Here is a 13,417-nt window from a genome sequence, read left to right as displayed (position 1 = left end):
AAACTTATTCAACTACTGGGTAATTCAGTCATTCAAGTTGCTCACATGGAATGTATAAAAGCCTACAGAGTAATCTCTCTGAAGAATTGAATATCGTCGATGTGCAATCACTCTTCGAGCGTTTAAGTAGATATGATTATTCTAATGTTTGACCATCCAATTGTCCAGAAATCGTGTTCACATTCTTTAGTATGCTCAATTTTTTCACACATAGATAATATACTAGTTTAATAGCGAAAATATGTTCAACCAGGATTTGCAAACACTATTTATCAAAACAAATGTTCCTATGATGCACATTTCATGTGAAACTCCTCTATCATAATATATCTGAACATGATACTAAAGCTGATTATAATGACCATAATGATAATAAGTGCAGTGAACTTGAATAAACTGATTAAAAATACACAGAAAAGCTACATATATCACAACCAAAAAATCCTTTCTGAAATTAGTAATTGTCATTATCTTCTTCGCTATTGCGAATCGTTGTGACGATATCTCCATTGTAGTCAAACTTATCATTGGTCGATGATAAATCCTCAGAGAAATTTACGCTCAGGAATTCTGTCGACCCATCGGCCCCACAAATTAGGTCCGATTGATCTAACTGCAAGAACGCATCGCTCGAGTATTTTATAGCACCTTGTTGAAGTTGAACCCTCAACTGGGATGGATGCATTCGATCCGTGTGACGGACAATGTGATCTTTACGCTTCGAGCGATACTGACAGAACATACACTGAAACTTTTTCTCCTTCAGGCAATATTTTTTGATGTGCTGTCGAACTTTCTCCCGACTAGGGTAGATGCGTTTGCAATTCGGACATTGCATTGGTTGATCCATACCGTCGTCTTGAGTTTCACCGTCCGATGTGTTTTCGTCGATATCGTTGCCATCGAGTGTCAACTCATTTGCATATGGGTTCTGAGGATAATCTAGCTTTTTCGGCTCACTCAGCAGTGTGTGGAGCATACTATACGGCTCTGAAAATGTAAGGCGGATTTATCTGGTCAATAGGATACATTCGGCCTGGTTCGACTGAAGCGAATGAGATTCGCGCTAATTACAGCATTTGGGGCGAAGGAGAGAGCGTTGCATTCGTGCCTATATATAGATAGAGTTATTGGAAGCGGATAGCTGATACAAATTATAAATACTATAAAAATACTCCAACCACGTGTTAAGAACCCATTCTATCACAAGTAAAATGCATATGAATAATCAGGACAAATAACGACAGCAAGGAAAATATTCACCCCTATTCTGTACGTCGATCGATTCGAAATATTCCGATCGAATGTGCAATTTCCATTCTGCATTCCGTTCGAGTTGAGTATGAACTCGAATATCATTCGTTCGAGTTGTTAAATTCTCGAACATTAATCGATAGACTTGCGTACATACGTATTATTTCTGTTCGGTTTGAAATCGTTCTAATTTGTTTATACAAGTGTGACGGTTTCGTTTACTAAGAAATGAATAATATAAATAATATAGAACGTGTAAGTAGTGTTGACAGCTTTGATGGTTAGTGTTCGAAATTTCAAGTGCTCCCGAACGAGAGTCGATCGAATCATACAAGTCGAACGGAATAAAGAATGCAAAATTCGAACTCGAACGAAAGTGTAGATTCATTCGTATCACAAATCCGTCGGATTGCAGAATCGGGGTGATTGGCATACAAACTACACATATAAGTCGATGCTCAGGTTCATTGAAGTCACGTTAATCTCATGTTTTTTTTTATTGGAGGAAGTAGTTGTAAGTATTTTACACTTATTTTTTTATCACATTAAATCCTATTTGCTGATAAATGCTAATTATTTGTAAAACAGGAATGGTATTTCTCGTATCCCTTAACAGTACCCTTAGCGAGGGATCTTTTCTTTATTTTACAGTTGACACTATTTTGATCACGTCCGGTATCGCAATAGCTTTATCAATCAATCAAACATCGATATGCGTCCATTGTAACAAAGACATCCACAGTTTGTCTCATTTATAGCGTTGAGTCGTGTAATATTTTAAACAAGGAAAAACTATAAATTTTGGCAACCAAACTCATGAAAAAGGATTCTTTGATTTCATTATTTTCATTTATAAGAACGGAACAGTAAAAAGTTGTAATTCGAACCAAAATTGTGATTCCAAATAAATATTATGCGACAAATTGTTTGTAAATAGATTGTTGTGACGAAGTTTTCATTGTACAAATATTAGTATCTTTCCGTTAAATGTGTTTTTGGCATGGTTTATAAATACTAAAACAACGGAATGTAATGTTACCACATGGTACTCTAGAGTATTATAATTTGTAAGATTATCTGTGAATTACTTCGGTTTACAGTTGTATTTATCAAACACAATGTCACAAATATGTTAACTATCAATATCAAATCAAACGATAAACAAAAACGCTATTTTGCACATTTGTAGTTGAACGGTAAAGCAGTTCTACGAATTAGTGTTGGTCGTAGGTCCTACATTATTCACAAATTTTTACTCTCACTATTTCATTTAGTTACACGAATAAATCAGATAGATATTATTATGAATTATATTTTGAAATGACCTATACTGTTAAAATATATGTGTAAAAAGTGTGTTATTCTTATTGATCCTCTAATCACTTCCATGAATTGTGAATTTAAATTTATGTTGTGACGAATGTGTTTCTATATATGAACTTTCTACTAAAATGTATGCAATTTTGAGAACATTTGAAAAAATGTGCACGACTAAATTCATTTAAAAAATTCACTATTCAACTATTCTCCAGATTGTACAAAAATGTGTCTAAAACGAATCGATGGTCGTTAAAACTGAACGATGAATGGTCAATGAGTTATAACAATCAAATTTCATTTGGCAAACTGTTCAAACATATATTGTTGCACATCTGCTACAACGTTAAAAAAATGTGCAGCTTCGTCAATTGCAGTTGCAGTCCCATGGCTTTGGTTCGAGACATAAGTGTAGTCATTGCATTTAGGTTTATGTTGAAGCGCGATTTGGCATTAGCAGTTCTACATAAAGTGTTAATGTGCTGATGAGTTGAATACGAAACAAACACTTTGTCATTTAAGTATTTCGTGAAGGCTTTCAAGACTTTAATCACACAAAAACGTTCAATGTTGAGAAGGACTTCCGGAGAGGGTCTTAAAGTGTGAGTAATAACTTCCAACAGTTCGTCTCATTTCGAAGATTCGGTATCTAACATAAGTTAGATTAAATAAAGAAAACGGCAAATTGGCAAACCTCGTCTGATGTTTTATATAATAATCTACACAAACTGAATGCACCAGGATAACTACATAAATTGTTTGCCACACATAAAAGACATTTTAAAATTTCTGTGCATTACAAACAATAACTAAATCTGAAATCATTTGGTTGTGCCAAGAAATATTAGGTCACAGGTTCGAATACTGCATGGCAGCAAAGTATATCCCCAACCATATTGAAGTGTAATTTAGCGATATGCAACAACAAAAAACGCACCAATGCCATATCACATGTCGTTACATTTACACGAATCCCGAACGTGATCACTTGTCGCACTAGTTATCTTAAATTTACCTACATACGAATCGATTAAAATAGTAACTCTTCAGACCTATTCGTTTTGCTTCTCGATAGAGGTAGATTAAATGAAAAATCTTTGCGCAGAAATATTAGCCGTGTCAGTCCTTAACCCTAACTCACTGCTACAGGTTTTGAAAAACTGGTTTGCGAGAACATTACTGAACACTATGAATAATAATAAAATTTCGCACAAAATATCACTGTTGATAATACTTGCAAATTTTGTTTGGCCGCTCCTAACATCACGTATCTCGAAAACAGAACTAAAGGAAATCAAAATACCAATCATGCATGTCACTTCACTACACTTTTTAAAATGTGGAGTTCATCAAATTGATAGTTGGAAAACTATCAATAAAGTTGTGAAAATCCATCAGACCATCGCGTCGATGTCGCTCCATGTGCTTCGGAAGATTTCGTCGTTGGGTAACAATCTTCGGACATAATGGACACTGTGCCCCCTTTCCGCATTCCTTCATGTGGCCACGAAGAGCGCTTAGTTTTTTATACTTGACACCACACTGTGGGCACACATAGCGTGCCAATCCATCGTCCATTATTACAACCTTCGGTTCCAACATTTCAATACAGTCTGAAAAAAAATAGCAGAAGACAGAAACAAGAAGAAAAAGACAAAAATATCACTGATTAATAGTGGCTGTCCAGGATTTATTACAAAGGAAAACAAACTCAAAAGTAAACACATAAAACATAATTTTGACGGAGTTTTCCGTGTCGATTAAACAAACATACAATAAATAACAAAAAAAATTGCCAATCGTGGTTGCTAAATACTAGATAAAAAATGTGTAATAATTACCTTGTAAAAAAGGAGCAAGTAGAAATGAAATAGTAGTAGGAAATTAAGTTCAGTTCGATACGATTAATCTAGCTAGAAAAATCTATAAAAGAGATGATAATCAAAATATACTGGTAAATGTTTAAAACTAATACCCAACGTAGAAGATGGAACCGAACGCTACTTAACAATAACAAAGAAAAAGTTTCTTAATCATTTCGCTAATGATAAAAGAAATCAGCAATCGAATTCTACACTACTACCACCACCAGAGCAATAAAACACTCGAAACACGTTCGATGAGTTTCTGATTTCTTGAAGGCTGCCGTTCATATATCCCTTTATTTTCAAATTTCATAACTTATTTTGGTAAACGTACACAACCTAGGAACTGCTCTCGTCAGTCTAAAAAAGCATTTTAAGTAACAGTGAAAATATATTTTCCTCGTCTTCGTTAATTTTTTCTTAAGCTAAAATTTGGAATGCCACAATTGCGTGGATACAGTATGTTCATGTGATCGTTTCTTAGCTGTGCAGGTTGATCTTATGCACTTTCTGCAAATGCCTGTTCAAGATAAAAGAGTATGAAAACTTTTTCTTACAAGACGGGCACGGGAATCGTCGATTGTCGATGCATTCGTTGCGTAGATGACGCACGAGAGAGTACTTGATCTTGTACCTGCAAACAGAAAAGAACAGGTCATTAAACTACCAATAATGAACGGTAAACTTGGCGCAATCTTGCAATACAATTATTCCAATGAACCACTTTTGATAGAGTGTTAAATGGGCAGTTTGAACGAAAAACTTTTATTAAACTTTGGCGTAAAGGCAAAGTTGCACCCAATCAACCATTTGATCGTCGCTTTATTTATGCCGTCAGACAACGGACAATGTAACCATACTTACTTACGCTCACAGGTGCCGTTCGGGCACCGATAGTAACCGTATACATCTGGATTTCCAATCCACGAAGTCCCAAGCACCTGCTCATCTTCTGCCATCGATTCGATTGGTAGGGCCAAGCGTGTTCCATCCCAAGTTATCTGCATCCTTGTGAGGTCAAATTTAGCTAAAATAAAATAAAACGCACAATGCATTAGTAAGATGCAGTAAATATTGATCTACTGTAGCTGCAAAGTACACGTGGAATATCAACAAAGGAGCATAAAAGCGAACATATCGTTTGCTAATACCGAAACAATGGTAATCGTGCATTTGGCTAGAATTCCCGTAACACTTATTTCTTTTGAATTAAAACAGTTTCATCGTTATTTTCATCAGAATTTTTACAAATTATATTTCCATTTATCCTTAGTTTGCAAAATATTATCCGTTTTCACATAATTAGACTTTCTTTTCAAATTTTGATTAATCTTTGACATCGCGTATAGAAGCGAGCTGCCTTAAATCAATATATTAATAAACAATTATTAGTTTTGGTATATTTATTCTTCGTTTATTCTTTCGCGTTACAACTTCTCTAGATCATTTGTGTGAATAGTTTTTAAATGTATCTCTTCTATTCGTATGTTCCTCTGCGTGCGTAGATGTTTCGCGTTCGTCATAACATTCCAAGCTCTTGGTTTATTTCATTTATGTTGCTTTTGTAAATTGACAAAACATTTTCAGCGAATTTAAAGTGAAGACGGGCTTCAACTGATGGTTATTTAAAAAAAAAGATTGTGAAAAAAACATATGGCCTATTTCATCATTTTGGTAACTCTTATTGGTAACTCTGCTTACTTACGTTGCGGATCAACGAACTGAAATGTTATGGCGATTTAAAAAACTTAACAGTAAACTGCCTAGTAATTCTGGTAACTTTTGTTTGCTTCAATATCGATCAAACGCTGTGTGAAGATGGCAAACACGTTGAGCATTGACTATTCTCATTTCGATAAAATCAATGGAAAGCAAAATGATTCTATCACGGACAGTTTCATTCTATTCTCATGCGGTGCACAGAAAAATATCTGCAGATCGAATTCGACAAAGGTAAATTAAAGCATATGTTATTCTGAACAATATGTATGTGTAAATGTATGATCTGCGCTTCGTCGCTTGATCATAATCATTAGACGAACATATCTTAGCATTTAACGACTAACAAAATGTATAAATCATCGTATCTGTATGTTAATTTAACATATAGCAATAACTCTTGTTTCAAACTGCAATCAAAATTAAATTGTTATATCTAGAAGCTATCCGAAACATACATGCCATTGCGTTTCTTAGCAGCATAATTGAATGCATTAGATGCTAGTTACCGTAACTCCTGAAAGCAAAAGTTTTTACTTCAATCTTGGTGGACGAATAAACATTTTGCTCTGCCACCTTCATAATTGTTTCAGTTACACTGACATTCATTTAAACCGAATTACACCACAGTAAGATTGCTTAAAACTAATGATTAGAATATATTTTAAAGGTTTGCTTCCTTTTGTAAACCAATATTAAAATATATGTATAATATACATCAGCCAAGCAACTGGCGACAACTCTCGCTGGTGATTTTTCATTCTATCTATCCACTCTATTTCTCTTGGTTACAGTACATTGCACAATTAGAACGGATCAAGACAGTAGTAGTACATTGTTGTTTCACAGAGTAGAATACTATTCGATCGGTTCCTGACTTTTTCTTTTCTTTATACGAGCAAAACGGAAGTTCTATTCTCCAGTGCAAACTAGAACGACGCTTATCTTTCAGTCACCGGCTGTTACTCAGACCCGCCAAAAGTTTCTCCCGCACACTTATAAATATTTTTTTTGCGTAATTATATATTCATATGTATATGCATCCCTATTCCTCTACCATTTTTATCCGTTTCTTTACACATTCGTTTTAGATGGTTAGTTATATTCAAATCACTTATTATTACCATCAATAAATAAACCACTGAACATTTGAAATTCGTTTTCTCGTCTATTGTATTGAAACTGCCAAAATTTTCAAACTTTCAAACTTTTCGCTGAATTGCTCGATTTCTGTTACTATGTATTCTTTGTTTCTGTGATCCTTTTTTACTGTGTAAAATTATTCCGCTATGCGATTATTGTATTGTATGTATAATATAGAATATATAATTTTAATTTACTTTGTTAATAACAATAACAATCACAAAAAATCACATCAATATTATCGTTCACAGCTCCTTGTTTTTCTTTAATTAATTTATAACTTCTGGTTTCGTACATGACAACATTTGTTCCACTTTTGCCCTTATATTGATTCTTAGGAAAGCTTCCCTGAAGGGAGATTTATAGAATCAGTTCCACCTTCAACTTGCTTAGAGTCGCGTTGGCTGGTTTCGTTTCATCCAATATAATGTTGAATGTTCTAGCCAATTTCATTCTAGTGAAACCATGGGGATCAAACAGCAACGAATCGCTTTTTGATTCCCATGTTTTGCAATAATCGATTGCTTTGAGCAATCAGATTTTGAGTTTGATTTAAGTCTAACCATACTTGACCGTAATTTTATGATCAATTTATGACCGAGAGTCACAGGACGATTGCATGACTAGTGCTAAGATCATACTGACACTGAGAGCCGTTCCTGATCGAGACTCGAACAAATAACAACGATCTGGATCACTATCTAGTAATGTATGCCTAAAATTTGCGTTTTGGCAACGCATAGCTTTCGAAAAAACAGTAAAATTGATTTGATTTGTTTTTCTTCTAAGCGTTGAAGGTGAGAAGCGATACGACGAATTTGAATATTGCATTGGAAGCAGAAATTTGAGTTACGTTTGTAACTTTGATGATAATCAGGCTAGTTTCGATCACTTTAAAACGTCTCAAATTCTTTGCTGTACCAACTACAAAACTGGGGATCAACGTCCAGAGAGTTTGAAATATAACTCCGATTGTTAGTTTTCCTACTTTTTAATGCTAGTTTCTGCAGTTTGTAGACCGATAATGTTAAAATACATGAACATAACATGAACGCATGGTTCAAAGTAGTTCGGCTAGATGGAGCTATAAATCTTTCATACGGTATTTTTTCCATCGCCTTTACAGGTATTAGGGAAACTAAACCGACCTGGATTTTTTGCACTACAAGAATCGGTTCATGGACATGTCTAATCATCGCTATGTTAAGTAAAACATATTTCCGGTCAGCTATTCGGGGCGTTGTGTGTACCACGGTTCGAAAAACCTGGCTAGAACATAAAATGTTGTGCGAGGACTAACCAAAAGCAACAATGAAATCGAAAACAGGTTTCCGGGGATTTGCTCGAAGATGTGTTTCTCTGGTTCGTTTTTTTTTGTGGTCTTTTCGATATGCGATTCTTGCCATTCTTACAAACTACTATTAACCTATCCATTTTTATTAGTTTTTGTTGTTTTTTTGCCGTTCACACGCTTACTACCTACTAACCATTATTTTAGCAGTTAAAAATAGCTATGTACAACACATCCATTAAATGAAAAATATATCATCTATAATCCGTTTCGTTTTTGCTTAGCTTAGTAACATAGTTCCTTCGCGGAGTTAAATAAAACGACTATACTTTTTATATCACAATCCAATTGATTTTCCTTTTTGCGTAATTTTAATAAATAAACCTTCTTTCTTATATTTTACATCCGACAGTTCACGCTCAGCAGAAAACGAATAGTTGAGAATGATCAACAGTTAAACCTTTTACGTTCCTCTCTGAACCTGTAGAATTGAATTGAATTTGTTATTCTCTGACCTAGATGCGTGCACCAGCCCACGAGTACTACCAAAGGTTTAACGAACTTAAAAACGTCTATCAACTGATAGACTCGCCAGCGTGCCGATTCCTATGTCAGTTGTGTCGAGTCAATATTTACAGACATTTACGAGAAAACCCAGCGTGAAGAATAATCATTAATCTTACTTCATCATATTGCACTGCAATTTATTCGTGATTTTAAATATTTTCCTTCTTTATTGCGGAAAAATTTTTCGAATTCAACTGATTTTGCACAAAATTGAGGATTCTACATTCACATTGTTTACAATCATACTTATTCGTAAAACGACAAAAGTATATTTGTTTTGTTGTTTGCTTTCGGCTTTAGTTTATTTGTCGTTCGAATCATAGATATCGATGCGAGTTTTTGTTATTAAAGGTGTATAAGCATAGATCGATGTTGAACTTAAGTCGTCTATGCAGCTGTTTTTTCATTTGTTTATCTTAGCTTATCCTTCTAAGAAAAAAAAAACAAACATAACGTAATTTAGTCCAAACCCTTTACTATCATAAAAATTATAAACCAAAATTCCATCGATTCTCACGCAATGCGACGTGTTTTTCCTCTGAACAATTATTCAGCTGCCGTATGTAGAATGTTTAAATTGAAAGAATGTTAAGTAACTGACCCACCTTATCCATACTTAGAAAATAATAGTTTTAACAAAAAAAAAATAATTGTTATAATATGAACTTTTCTAGTCTGTCTTATTAAAGCCTAATTTCATGAAAAAATATAAATATTGTTTAAATCCTTCTCTCTTCGATATTTGCCTAGTTCCCGAACATAAACGACTACCTCCATCAATGGGTTTTAAAACAGATGAACATTAATTAGATTAACGTTCGTTGTGTTGGTTACTTTCTCCTATACACTTTCGTATAGTGTGTATTTCTCTACACCCTCAGTTCTTATCCTACCACTACCTACTGCCCTGCAGTTTGAATTTTTGTTTTTTTTTTTCATATTATTTGCAAATGGTCATTAATTTAATTTGATTAAACTTAATGACGGACTAACACTGTTTCACTTTGTGTGTACGTGCATGTGTATTGTGTGAACCGCTTATTCTTTGTTTACCAATGATATTCTCCTTTGTCTATGATTCGTGTTTTGATTTTATCTTTTGGTAACTTTTGACTATGTCGGGTGTAAATATAATGATCCTTTCTTCGCCACTCTAAAAAGAGAAAAGACTATCTTTATGAAAAGCTGAATTCTTTCATAAAGTATAAAAATAGTGTTCTAACATACTACAAAGAGAACAGATTAAGTTTTTTTTAAATAGGGTAACGATTAAATAAACAAACAAAAAGGTAACATGTTAATGTGATTAGAAAAAATAAATGGTAATCTTTAAGATCTCCTCAGCACACACTCGAATGTGTACAGAACTACCGGATGTATGATTTTACTGAGAAACTCACTTTGATTACACTGCTGCTCAGTAATCCTTCTGCATTACGACGGATCACTTCTTTAATAAAAACTTATTCGTATTTTCAACAGCAAACTCTAATACCAATCGTATACGACCGATAACCATTCAATCGAGATGCATTTTCAAATGAGTCTAGATGTTAAGTAATTTTTTAATAAAAGTATTAAGCTAATGAATGATAAAAAAAAGGAAAAAAATGAACTTTTTATTCATTTCTATGTCTACTTTCGGTAGAACAGTGGATTCATTATACTGTAGTAAAATTTAAAATGCGATCAACATAGCAGAAAGAATCTTTAATAAAAAGATCGTACAATCTACAGCGAATGCGATAAAAATATTTTCGGGAAAGTTTTAAGAAAACGACCCAAAAAAAATGAAATTGCGAAAAAAAGTTCCTCTAGATCACAAGTGCAAATATTGAAATTATTTCCGATAGCTTATTTCAAAGGTACACGAAATAGCACATTACTCTGTTGCCTTCCTGAAACATGCTAATTTAACGAGTTTAGTGAACAAAACATGTCTGACTTCAGACAAATATTGTCAATATCATTGCTCGTCTAGGGCCAACTTTACACGAAATAATACCTCGGATTTTTAGTACAATGGAAAATATGTGTTCCAGAAATAATATGTATTAAAACGAGGTTTAAGCTCTATAAAAGCTTTTTCATCGCCGATATAATTTAGACCCTATTTTGTGTTTCATATGACAATCGGATTAAACTCGTTTCTAATAGTGTAATCCTAATTTATCGGAATGTACAAGATTTGAATATTGCATAATATTTGGATGCAGCAAAGCGTTAAAATGAGTTTCCCATTAAAGTAACATCTTGTTTTCAATACCCACCTGAGTGTACAGAATTCTACTATAGTCTACTTTCTCACTCTTTCTTACTCTTTCTCTCTCTCTCTTTCTCGGTCTCTGCTGGGAGTACGGATTCATACACGACGATCTGTGTATGGATGTCTGTTTCATATTTCAATTACTGCCGATCGCTATAGAAAAACTAATCATCGATGCTGATGTGTGCGCATGTGTAGCACTAAGTTATGCTTATGTTTCGATTTCTTATGACATACTGGACACTCGAACTTGGGCTCTACACCACACTCAAAGCGGATATGCCGGTTCAGACTGTGTGGTCGCGCATATGAGTTACCGCAACGGTTGCATGTGTACGCACCACCGATCGATGAAGGCACTGTTGGTGGCGATGTTATGTTGATACCTTTGAATAAGGGTACCGGTAGCGGGCCTGAGTTGGCGCCACTAGGATTTGTTGTGGCAGCAACTGCAGCAGCAGCGGCAGCCGCCGCTGCAATCAGATCACGTTGATGCGCCTTATTGTCCGCAGCGAAATCGCGAAGGTAACTAGGCGTCAGTAATCTTAAATCACACGGCTGATCATCTATGGGAGGTTGTTGGTGTTGTTGACTTCCCGCCACTATCACCTCGCTCTGAATAACCATTGTGTCGCAACCATGACCGCTGGCCGGTGTTAAAGGTCCTGCAGATATAGATACTGAATGACGGAAGTAAAAAAAATTAAATCAGTAAAATGTAACAATACTGTTGATGATGTGTGTTGAAAGAACAACATTGAGCATTTGCTTGCGATTTTTTTTCCTAATACAACACGAGCCTTTAGCCAACTGTAATCTTTTTTTGTTTTAAATTCAAGTTTTAACTCAAACATCACATTATTTGGTTATTGCAAAAAGATTGCAGTTTTCGATCAGAATATCAGAATATTGATATGAAGCGATTGGTTGTTGTTGTTGTTTATGGTAGTGATTGGCGAGGTGAGATTGTATTCTAGTATTGCTGCGCATAAAATTATAACTGTGCCTACACTCACACTTATAATCTAACGATAACATTATTAATAAGGATAGCGACTTGACTGAGAAACAACTTTCATTAAGTAATAAAAGAAGGTTTGTGAAATAGAGCTATATGAAAAGTTAATTGATCACCACCACCAAACATGAGGCTCACAGGAATGTTGTTCGTTGAAAAGTGTGCATAAGTAAGACGAGATTTATTTGAAAAAAAAATGTAATATGCGCTCAAAATTGAATCATCTTTGCGAAAATAATAAAAACAACAAAACTATAACTTATTTATTCGTTCGGTAGGAATGCAAATTACATAGGATACGAAATCTTTCTCGCCGGACACGGTGGTACAAAGAGCTTCCATGAACATGAACAAAGAATGTTAACAGTTCGCAATCACAGTGTGTATTCATGTGTCATCATTCTACAAGGTCATGCCGATCCATCGGAACTAAATCAATCGCGAAGATCAGTTTTATCGTTATCTCCACTATTATAAACCAGTCCGTTTGAATGAAGCACCTAAAAAAGAAACACATATTAATAAAACGTGGCTTTCCAGATCCACAGGTGTCCTCGCGAAGAAAGCGCGCGCGATTCGTTTTTTTTTACATATTAGCTGACTGATTTGACTGAGACTTTTCTTCGAACCAAACTGGGATGTGCTTTCTGGAAAAAATAATTTATTAAACGAGCTTTAGAGTTTATTTGTCCTCAAGATTCATATTTTCACTGATTTTTTGTTTACTGTATCATATGCCAATTACTGTTTTGTGGTGTAATAATAGTAGCTCTTTTTTTATTATTGTGTCTGTGTGTGTTCATCCTATTCTGATAGGAAATGTTCTAAGTGAAGATAGTACATAATTATTTATACTTCCAATTGCGTGTTATTTTTTCTGCAACTCTTATATAATACACTTCATACAAATTACTGGAATCGTGAGTTTTAGAGTAAAATCAATCAAACGAAAAATAATAGACAAAACAATTCATACA

Source organism: Malaya genurostris, chromosome 3, assembly GCF_030247185.1.
Source record: "Malaya genurostris strain Urasoe2022 chromosome 3, Malgen_1.1, whole genome shotgun sequence".
In the NCBI taxonomy this organism is placed as follows: domain Eukaryota; kingdom Metazoa; phylum Arthropoda; class Insecta; order Diptera; family Culicidae; genus Malaya; species Malaya genurostris.
The sequence above is the reverse complement of the archived record's forward strand: the minus strand, read 5'-3'. Positions refer to the sequence as shown.